The sequence below is a fragment of the Trichosurus vulpecula genome, chromosome 2 (genome assembly GCF_011100635.1).
Source record: "Trichosurus vulpecula isolate mTriVul1 chromosome 2, mTriVul1.pri, whole genome shotgun sequence".
Classification (NCBI taxonomy): Eukaryota; Metazoa; Chordata; class Mammalia; order Diprotodontia; family Phalangeridae; genus Trichosurus; species Trichosurus vulpecula.
Window position 1 is genome coordinate 252,334,421 of NC_050574.1, and position 10,863 is coordinate 252,345,283.

At 38.7% G+C, this 10,863-nt stretch overlaps 1 pseudogene; it reads right to left on the reverse strand.

Moving 5' to 3' along the window:
* Window positions 1–2,414: 2,414 nt before the first annotated feature.
* Window positions 2,415–4,290, reverse strand: LOC118836949 (annotated as a pseudogene).
* Between the last annotated feature and the right edge of the window lie 6,573 nt (window positions 4,291–10,863).

Below are 10,863 nucleotides of genomic sequence, written 5' to 3' on the forward strand. Positions count from 1 at the left end.
TATTATCGAGTACTTTTTTTGTTCTTTGCTCATTTTTCTAGCCTAATTCTTGACTTTGGACTTAATATTACAGTTGGACTCTGCTTATTTTTAGGGGTTGGAGAGATATCTGACCAAGCTTCTGTCTTTTATGACCTTTTGCTGTTTTCACAGATCAGTAGGAATAGATAAGTTTTCAGTTCTTTTAATGCAGTGTCTGAAGAAAGGTCTTCTCTTTGCTATCTTGATCTGTACTCTGATCTTTATGCTGATAGGGCTCACTCATGACCATAACTGTTCTTCTTTCTGTCATGGGATCTGTCCAGATCTGGGTAATGGGAGACAGGACTGACAGATGGCACATGTTCCTGCCTCCTGAGATAGCATAAGGATCCTGAGATATCTTTCTTACAAGGTGTTTAGTCCCTTTATCAGCACTGTGCTTTTGACCATTCCTTTTTGCTACTGCTGCCATAGCCATGCTCCTGGCTAGCCTTGACCCTAGTGTCCACAGACCTCTCTTTCAGTCTTCCTAAGATGTCTTGATCTAGAAAAATAACTCACTATGATTTTGATTGTCTTTCCTGACTACAATTTGGTTAGATATATTTTAAACTTTTTGGGGGGAGCTGTTTTGGGAGACCTTGGAAAATGCAGCTTTAACTTTGTCACCTCAATTCCACCCCCTCTGTACAGTGTTTTAAAGTTCCAAAAGACCTTGCAAATTTTATCTTGCTTTACCTTCACAACAGCAGTGGGAGGTTATATTGTGTCTGAGGCAGGATCTTAACTCAGGTCTTCTGAGCTTTAAGTCTAGCACTCTATCCACTGTGCCACCTAGCAATAGTCTAAAGAAAAGTTTCTTTTAAAAAAAAATCATGAAATTTAGAGCAAATTTTTGCAGAATAGATTGGAGTAACTTCCCTTGACTGTAAAAAGAAACTAAGTTATTTTTGATCTGTAATCATTTATCCAGTGCTCTGTTTTGCTGCCAATCTCTTGTCTCTTTCCTCAGCAATGGTGAGATGAATATCTATTCCTCAGGGCAGAGATATTCAAGACTTGCTAACTTTTCAATAAGAAAGATGTTTAAAAACCTTGAGGCAGAGCAATTCCTTTGGCTTTCTGTACATGGATGACATCAAAAGAGCTAGGTTATCTTTTGCAGTTCATGAACATACCAATTTGACACAAATTAGGTCACTTCATAGGTTATCAGAATCAAACTTGATGGAAATAGTTTTATTGCCAGTCTCTTAATCAATTTGGATGACATCATTCCCCCTTTTTAGAGAGTATAGGTAATGACTAGCATGTTTATTATGGGTCAGCAGACAAGGGGACCCTTTGTGCCCACCATGGTCTTTCTTACTTTGCATAATTTATACTTTGCCCCTTCACCTGATTCAATGCCAAGCAAAATTGTGTTACAACGTAAAGCAAAATCCCCTTGCTAGCCTGTCTTCTCAATACTGAAGACATCAATAAAGCTAAAATGATGTGTAATATCATAATTTATCTTACCATTAATCTCGATGAATCTCTGCATGCAGATCTTTATCTCATCTCCTGTCAGGACACACTTCAATCTGTTTCTATGAAAAATGATGAGTTGGAAAAACTTAGCTTGTGTGAGCCTGTTGGTGATCTGGGTGCAAAATATCCTGCCAATTTGTCTGATATCAATACTTTGGTGGTATAACATGTTTCAATTTCTTTTTGAGACCAAAAACTATGTATCCATTGAAGACTCAGTCAATGGCATTACAGACAGCATGGTCTATTGGGTTTCTTACAAATCCTTCAATAACAGAGGACCCAGACTGACCTCTTTTAGAGATTAGAACTGCTCTTCTATCATGACATAAACAGGGTCTGGTTCATACAGGACACCATGGAGGGAGGTGTCCTGGAACTTAGTAATAACTGACAAGAACTGAGTCTCTGGGTAGGAATTGAGATGCAGAAGACAAGGAATCATTTGGAAAATTCCCATGCACCACCAGCAGTGTAAGTTGATTTAATTAGTTCAACCATTGTGGATTTCATTTTGAAATTGTGCAAAAGAAGTGAATAAACTGTCCATACCCCTTGACTCAGAGATGTTACTACTAAGAATGTGCCCCAAGGAAATCAAAGACACAAAGGTCCAATAAATAATAAAATATTTATAACAGTACTTTTTGTGATGGTGATTTTTTGTGTGCCAATTTTAAATAGATTTTATTCTCTAGGACAAGAACTGCATTTCCACTTGTTTACAGTAATGATAAAGTGCAATGTTATTCACTTAGCTCATTTTGCACACATTCAAATATGCAGAATGCCCAGATTTATACAGTAGCTTAAATGTTACGTTTTAACTGCCACTGCATTGCCTATCCATTTGAGTCCTTTCATTTTTGGAAAGCCGTATGGACTCTGTTTTTATGTGTTTAATTGAACTCTTCAATGGTGGGTCCAGAAGAAGCATCTCCAGATGGGACTGCTCTTTCCTCTGGAAACCCACAAGACATACCTCCTGACATGCCCCCTGAACTCTGGTATAGCTTAGTGATGATGAGGTTGCAGACCTTCTCCAATTCTTTCTGCTGGCACTCAAATTCTTCCTTCTCAGCAGTCTGATTCTTTTCCAGCCAGTCGATTGTTTCATTACATTTATCAAGCATCTTCTAATTGTCTTCATTGCTAATTTTGCCTTCAGGTTGAAAAATAAGATTCATGAGAATTCTTGAAAGATATGTTGTTTCTCTGCTTCTCAAGCTCAGCCTTGTATTTCTCAGCCTCCTGGACCATATGCTCAATGTCTTCATTGTCATTGGTGATTGTGATCTTTTTCTCCTTGCTTGTGCTCTTATCCAGAAGAGGAACATTGAGAATGGCATTTGCATCATTGTCAAATGCTACTTCAATATGAGGAACACCCCCAGGGATAGGGGGGATTCCTGTGACCTCAAACTTGACAAGTAGGTTGTTATTTTTTGCCATCCATTCTCTCACCTTGATAACCCTGTATAAGCACATCAGACTGGTTGTCCAAGGTGGTAAAGGTCTATATCTGTCTGGTGGGGATGGTGGTATTGCGTTTGATCATAACTGTCATAACTCTACCATCTGTTTCAATACCAAAGAAAAGAAGAGTTAGTCCAATAGCAGAAAGTCCTACACATTCTCAGACTTATCTTTGGACAAGATAGCAGTCAGGACAGCCACATCATAGGTAACAGCCTCATTAGGATGATACTCTTGTTGAGCTCCTTGACATTGAAGAAGTCCTGCAGAAACTTCCGGATTTGGGGGATTCGAGTGGAACTATCTATCAAGATGATATCATGAATCTGTGATTTATCTAGCTTGGCATATCTTATGGTCATTTCCACAGGGTCCAGTGTGCTATAGGAGAGTTAAGCATTCAGCTTTTCCAAATGGGCACAGATGATAGAGGTATAGAAGTGTGTACCTTCGTAGAGGGAGTCAATACAGGCTTGATTCCTGGAAGAGAGGATGCACCTCGCATCTTCAGAAGTGATGCATTGACAGTTGACAGTCGTCTTGTTCTCACTAATATCCTTGTGCTTTTGCTCAAACTCAGCAATGAAATGTTTAACCATGTGATTGTCAAAGTCTTCCCTACCCAAGTGGGGTAGCTGTGAACTGAGCTTCAAGGATGTCATCTTTAATGGTAAGAAGGGAGAAATTGAACATGCCATCTCTGAAATCAAAGTGCCACATACTTCTCTCAGTATCAATATTTTTGTATAGGCCCTAAGCAACAGCAACAGCAATTGGCTCATTGATGATTTGGAGCACATTGAGATCAGTGATGACTTCAGCACCTTTGGTGGCTTGAAGTTGGGAATCACTGAAGTAGGTTGGTACTGTGCTGAAGGCATTTGTGACAGTTTCTCACAGTAGACTTCAGCAATTTCTTTCATCTTGGTCAAGATAACAGAAGATACTTCTTTTGGATAGAAACTTTTTGCCTCCTCTTCATATTCCACTTAGACCTCAGGCTTGTATGTGTCATTGTCCACCATGAAAGGCCAATGCTTCATCTCTGCCTGTATAACTGCATCATCCAATATGTGACCAATAAGATGTTTGGCATCAAATACTGTATTGGTGAGGTTCATTGCAGCTTGATTCTTTGTAGCATCACTGTGTAAATGTTCTGTGTATAAAGGCAACGTAGCTTGGGGTGGTCTTGTTTCCTTGGTCATTAGCAATGATCGCCACTTTTGCATGTTGGAAGACTCCCACACAGGAATAAGTGGTACCAAAATCAATGCCACCTGTGGATCCCTTTGACATAGCTGCTGGGGTGTTGGGATCATAGCTGACCACTATGTAGTAAGAAGGGCCAGTGTGCACTGAGTAACTGTGATAGGAAGATCTTGAGATGAATGAATTAAGCATTAATTAAAAAACTTACTACATACAAAGTACTGTACTATGTACTAGGGATACAAATAGAAAACTAGACAATCCTTACTCTCAATGAGCTCACATTCTAATGGGGGAGACAAGACATATGGATGGATTCAACTGCATGCCAGATGAAAAAGTCTCATGTTATTTTGGGTGCAGAAGCAAAACAGATGGTAATGCCTCTTCTTTAAAGTTATTTCTACTGATAAAACCACGTCAGTTTCTGATAGTGAATCACCAAGGTCTTTTGTAACAAGAAATTACTTTTCTGGTTCTTTACTAGCTATGGCTCTTGCACATGAAGGTTTCCAAAGTAAATTTCCACAAAAATTTCTTCCCAGAATGACGCAGAGCACTGGGCTAGAAGAATTGCTATTCTAAAAGCTCTTGGATTTAAGGTCCTGGGATGTCCATTAGGATCTGAGAGAAGATGGTGCTCAAGATGGTGGTTTGACTTACTTGGCACATGCTACTTTCTATCTCTGCTTCAAAGTGAAGGTGCGTGAATTCCTTAACTGTGATCGCTTGTCCATCCTGCATGTGGTAGTTGTTTGGCAATTGTAGGGGGCCAGGTATATTTACCAGCGGCTAGGGAATGGCCCGGAAACCTTGTATATGAGATAATATTTATAGGACTTAGCACAATGCCTGGCACATAGGAGGTTTTTAATAAACGCTTTTTTCTCTTCTCTGTGATTATGTTGGAATATTATTATGTAGTGAGAAATGATGAACGTAAGGCATTCAGAGAAACATGTGAAGAGTTGTATCAACTTATATAGATCAAAATAAGCAGAACCAAAAGTACATGAGAGAGACAGATAATTTATTAAACATTTACTACCTACCACTCATTGTGCCCAAGGTGGAGGATTCAAAAACAATGAAATGACAGCCTGCTCTCTAAGGAAACTTGCATTTCAATAGGAGAAGAGAAAATATAAGGGTGAATTGAAAGAGGGATTGGGGAGAGAGGGTGAGGGTTCCTGCATGGGTGCAAGGAAAATGGTGAGGGGGTGAAACAGACTGAAAAGTGTCCTGAAAGGGAAATGAGCAGCATGGCTGAGGTTCCTTGAAATAATGACAATTCCAGGCAGGCACTCATACTCAGGGAGCAGTCATCTGAGTGAATTCATCTTTAGGAGGGCAAGAGAGCTGGTGGCGAAGTGAAGCACATAAGGCAGTTTGCATCATGTGCTATGTTCACAACAATATAAAAGAAAAGAGGACTAAAGGAAAACCAGGCTTTGCAAAAATGACAAACCAGAGATGGCCCTAGAGTACATTTAATGAACCAGGGTATCATTCTTATTGTGGGTGTGGAAGGATGACTGGAATAGAATAACCTTAATCATCATAGTAAGTGTTACCGCTCAACTGTTTTCACTGTCATAGGGAAGGATTTAATTTACATGGTGGAACAAGGGAGAGGAGAGGTTTTTCTTTTCTTTTCTCTCCTAGAAATGACAACAGTAAAGTAATAACAAAAGGAATTGAGAAAACTTTGTTAACATAAATATAAAGGAATTCCCTACCTACTACCAAAGTTCATAACACACACACACACACACACACACACACACACACACACACACACACACACACACATATATATATATATATATATATATATATATATATATATATATATATATATATATATATATATATATATATACCTAAAACCATTTTTGTTTGTAAACCAAGTCTGCTAACAAATAACCAGTTGAAAAGTTCATTTCCACCTTCTTTCACTTTGATTTGGTTTGATTGTAATAGCTTCCTAATTCATGGCCCTGCCTTTCTAGTCTATAATATTCTCCACACAGTGGCCAAAATGATTGTTTCTTAAATGTTCCCCTACTCAATAAATTCTGGTGGCTGCCTATTACCTCTGGGACCAAAATACAAACTCTTTGGCTTTTAAAGTCCTTCATAGCTTGGCTCCAATTTAACCTTCTGGACTTGTTATGTTCTATTCCCCACTCCCACACTCAGTGAGCCAAACAAGCTAGATTTCTCTCTGTTCTTCATATATGACAGTATCTCCCACCTCCATGTTTTTGCACTGGCCCTCCACCATATGCGGAATTTATGTCTCTGACTCACAGAATTCCTAACTAACTTCAAGAGCCTCCTCAAGAGCTACCTTTTACATAATACCTTTCCTGATTCTCTCTCCCCGTTGCCTAATTCTACACAACTACCAAGTATTTAATGATTATTTCTATTTTGTATCTATTTTCTATACGTTCTTATATGTATACATGTACATGCTGTCTCCCCAGATAAAATGTAATCTCCATGAGAAAAGGAAACACCTTTTATTTGTATAACATCTCCTTATGCAGTATCCGGCATATAATAGGTACTTAATAATTGCATATTGATTAATTGATTTGATGTTTGCTAATGCAATTAAATGGAATAAAAATCTATTATGGTTCTAGGAGTTATAGGAGATAGTTATATACTAGTTATGGTAGTTATAGGAGATAGGAAAATCAAAGAATCTGGATAATGTATGAATTGGAAAATCAAACTGAAAATCTGAGTAGACAATAACTGCAATAATTAGCAGCAATGGTTTTCTGGAAAGGTGACACTGCTTGAAATGATCAAACAAAATATCTTCATTCTAGCCCCTTTTTTAAAGCTAGCCCTCTATATTTTCTAAGTGATACTCATGCTAATCTCTAAGCCCTTTTCTCTCTCCAGATTCAAGTGCATTCTCGACCAACATCCACTCTGCTAGTGACTGGGAAAAAGGCCAGCAAAGCCATGGGTGACACACTTCCTTCCTCAATGCCAGTGATCACATTGATTAGTACTTTCTCTGTGGGAGATGGGGGACAGATGCTTTGTTCTAATTACAGTTTTAGCACCTTCCACCACACATACTCTGCTGTATAGGGTGCCTTGCAGCCTCGGCAGATGCTTATTGCTAGTTGCAGGCATTGAACTCCATATTGAAAGTAAAGTATTATTATAATCCCTCTGCAACTGAAAAATGAGGATTGAAGCTGGATGGTGTTGTCTGACATTTACCCAGAGTGAGGGAAACAAACAATTGTAATACCCTTTTCATGTTAGAGAAACTGAGGCATTTCAATTCAATTCATTTCTGATATTTTGATACTCTGATGCAACTGTTGCTCTATCCTCAATGCAGATCATAAGCCTTCTAATCCTCTTCATCATGTGCATTTCTTAACCAGCCCTTTTACGGATCCTCCCTAGTGAAAGGGTGACCAGAGGAGGGCAATTATGATTATGGAGAGCCTTGAAATCATACAACTGAAAAAGATTAAAGGAAATGAGGATGTTTGGCCTGAGGAAAAGATAACTTAGAGGAGACATGTACTTGAAGGGATGCTATTGAAAGACAGATTAGTTGTGTTCTGCTAGGTGCAAGAGGATAGAACCAGAGTCAATGATAGAAGGTCAAAAGAAGCAAATCTAGGTTTAATATAAGGAAATGCTCGCCAACAATTAAAATGTTCAAAAGTGGAATGGCTTACTTTGGTAAGAGAGGTAGGTGGGGAGAAAAGAGAGAGAGAGAGAGAGAGAGAGAGAGAGAGAGAGAGAGAGAGAGAGTGAGAGGTCGAGGGAGAGGGCGAGGTAGAGAGAGAGCGAGAGAGCGAGAGAGAGAGAGAGAGAGAGAGAGAGAGAGAGAGAGAGAGAGAGAGGAGAGACAGAGACACAGAGACAGGGAGAGACAGCAAGGGACAGACAGGAAGAACATTTAGTAAACACTTAACATGCCAGTCATTGTGGGTTCTCTGTAACTCAAGGTCTTAAAGCAAGGGCTAGCTAGATGACAACTTATCAGGTTTATTTAAGAGAACATCCTTTTCCACTTACAGGTCCCTTAAAACTCTGCAATGCTATGATTCTTTGTATTTATGCACCATATTAGAAGCCTTACTTCAATTCTATTTACATCTCCTGGGTTCTAGTAGAATATGTGTAAAGACTCATCTGTTTTGTCTCATTCTTAGTGACCTGACTCATTTTCTGGTCATACATGTCTTTGATTATATTTTTCCATCATTTATGCATACAACATTATTGGTGACACGCTGCCTTCTATGTGACCACAATATGTCTTTTCATTACGCTCACCTTTGGAACTCAGTCATGGATCTGAGTGACCCTGATTGGTGAGTGAATGAGAGCAAAGTCACTTAACTTATAATGCCTAGCTGGTTCCAAATCATGTTTTATATCCCATGCAGTCATAACTACCAAGTGTCACTATCTAGAAAGGTTTGGGAGTTTATGATGGAAAGTAAAAGGGCATCTACTCTTATAGTTTATTTCAACTGTAGAAATGTGGTCAAGGAAGATACATTCTAGACCCCATCATCCTTCCCCTGCTGGGTACCTAGGAGGCATGATTTTCCATTGATTCACAACTCCTCTGTTTCAGGAGGCCAGAGACTCTTTAACCCTTACACTTTCAGCCTCCTATATCTGGATCAACAATGACTCCATTAACTAAGGGGTACAGTGGTTCCAAGTTCCCTACAGGATTCATTTACTTCTTAGGAACTTATAGAAATTATTAATGAGATCAAAAACATAAAACTTAAAAATTCTGGTTTAGACACCAGGCTGGATTAATCTTGTGCATACAAGCTAGTTGTTGGTATTATATACTGCATTCCCTTTGTCCCCACTTCTGCACACAATCAATAGACATGAATCAGAGACTGCTTAGACAAGAATCAGGAATTAGAAACAGCTTAAAGAAATAGGGAAAATTCTCCAGACTGTGCTTGCCAGCTGTGTACATGAGAGCAATTAAACCTTTACTGTCCTTGCATTGATGCCTAAGGATTGTCCACCATGAACAATGCCAGTTCATTCTAGCCATACTCTTCCCCCATTAGAAGTCTTTGCTTTATGAGATGGAGACCCAGCTGCTGGAGCCAGCACGCACTTCTCAGCCTCTAGTGTCTGAATTCCTAGCACAAAAATCTGCGGGGCTTCTTTGTTACAGATCACCATCATATTGCTGCTGCTGCTACCTTTTTAAAATGATTTTCTCTACCTCAGTCCTTTTACTAAAGCCCTACTGTAATATGGCATTATGATGGTGTTCTGGTTGGCCTTTTTTCTTATCAGTCTGTGCCTTATTTTGTTAGATGTGACCCACCTGTACTGTCCCTAGGCAACACACGATTGGCTCTCTAGCCTCTGGCTGTAGAAAGTAACTTTACTATTTATGGCAACCTCTGACTTCACTGAGGAAGGCAAGTGCCACTGTAGGTCTATAAGCCTTCAATGAATGTGTGGTTTTCAGGCCAGATTTGAGATTTCACAGATTGGTACCCTTTGTCCTCAAGGAATCTTTAGGGGGGCAGATCCTGGGAGGTAGTCTAGACCCAGCATCTTAATTTAGAGCTTCTTCTTCATTGGAGTTTTCTTTCTCACCAGTTAGAGAAGACTGAAAAGAAGACATCCCATTTACACTAGAGTTTCTAATAATGGAGAAAATCAGGATGAACAATGAATCTTATACTAAAAATGCTTTTTACTTTGTTTGAACATTTTTGTCCCTAAAAGACTCAAAATGTTTTACAAATTCTGCATTTTGCTCTGTGGCTACTATTCCCAAGGATATTACTTTTGAGGATAATACGTATCTCTAGAAAAATTGCTAACAAATTGCTTATGTTTGAATAGCAACTGCAGAAAAAAATACCAAAAAACAATAAAACATGCTTTTGGCCCACTGCTAGAAAATGTTCTGTTTGCTATGATAATGATGATGATGACAATTATCATTATTAGAGTGAAGATAAATTGCATAGGAACCTCTAGAACTTTCATTAGAACATAGTCTTAAGATTCTGTGCCTTAAAGATAAGAAATGACCTTGTAATCAATTACTTTTGTTAGTCCAGTAACTAAATGTCCTGGAGCAGGAGTATGTTCAAGACAAGCATACTTCAGGTCCTATTATGTTGTATTGTCAATGATGAAATCATAAGATTCTAGTGTGTTCCTAATGAACCCAAGACTTTATATTTCCTCCAAAGAGCTTCACAAGACAGAATGACATGCATGGTATTGACATATTAATTCAATACCATTAGAGATAGCTTGGCTAGTTGTTAGAGAGCTGTACTTGGCTATAGGAGGACAGGGCTCAAATCCTACCTTGTATCTATCTATAGGGAATATGCCCAGACATTGTCTTGAACTTTCTTCTGGCCTTGATGGTATAGAACAGTGGTGCCAAACTCCTGGCCTGAAAAATTCCCTATTGTGTCCTGAATCAGATTAAAATATAATTAGAAAATGTTTAATAAAAATAAAATACAACATACATGATGTTATTTTGTATTTTTTCTAAGTCAATATATGGCCTGGGATCTGTTTCTATTTGAGTTTAACTCTACTGGTATAGAATCACAGGAGCATGGCCTTGGAGTTGGAAGCTATATA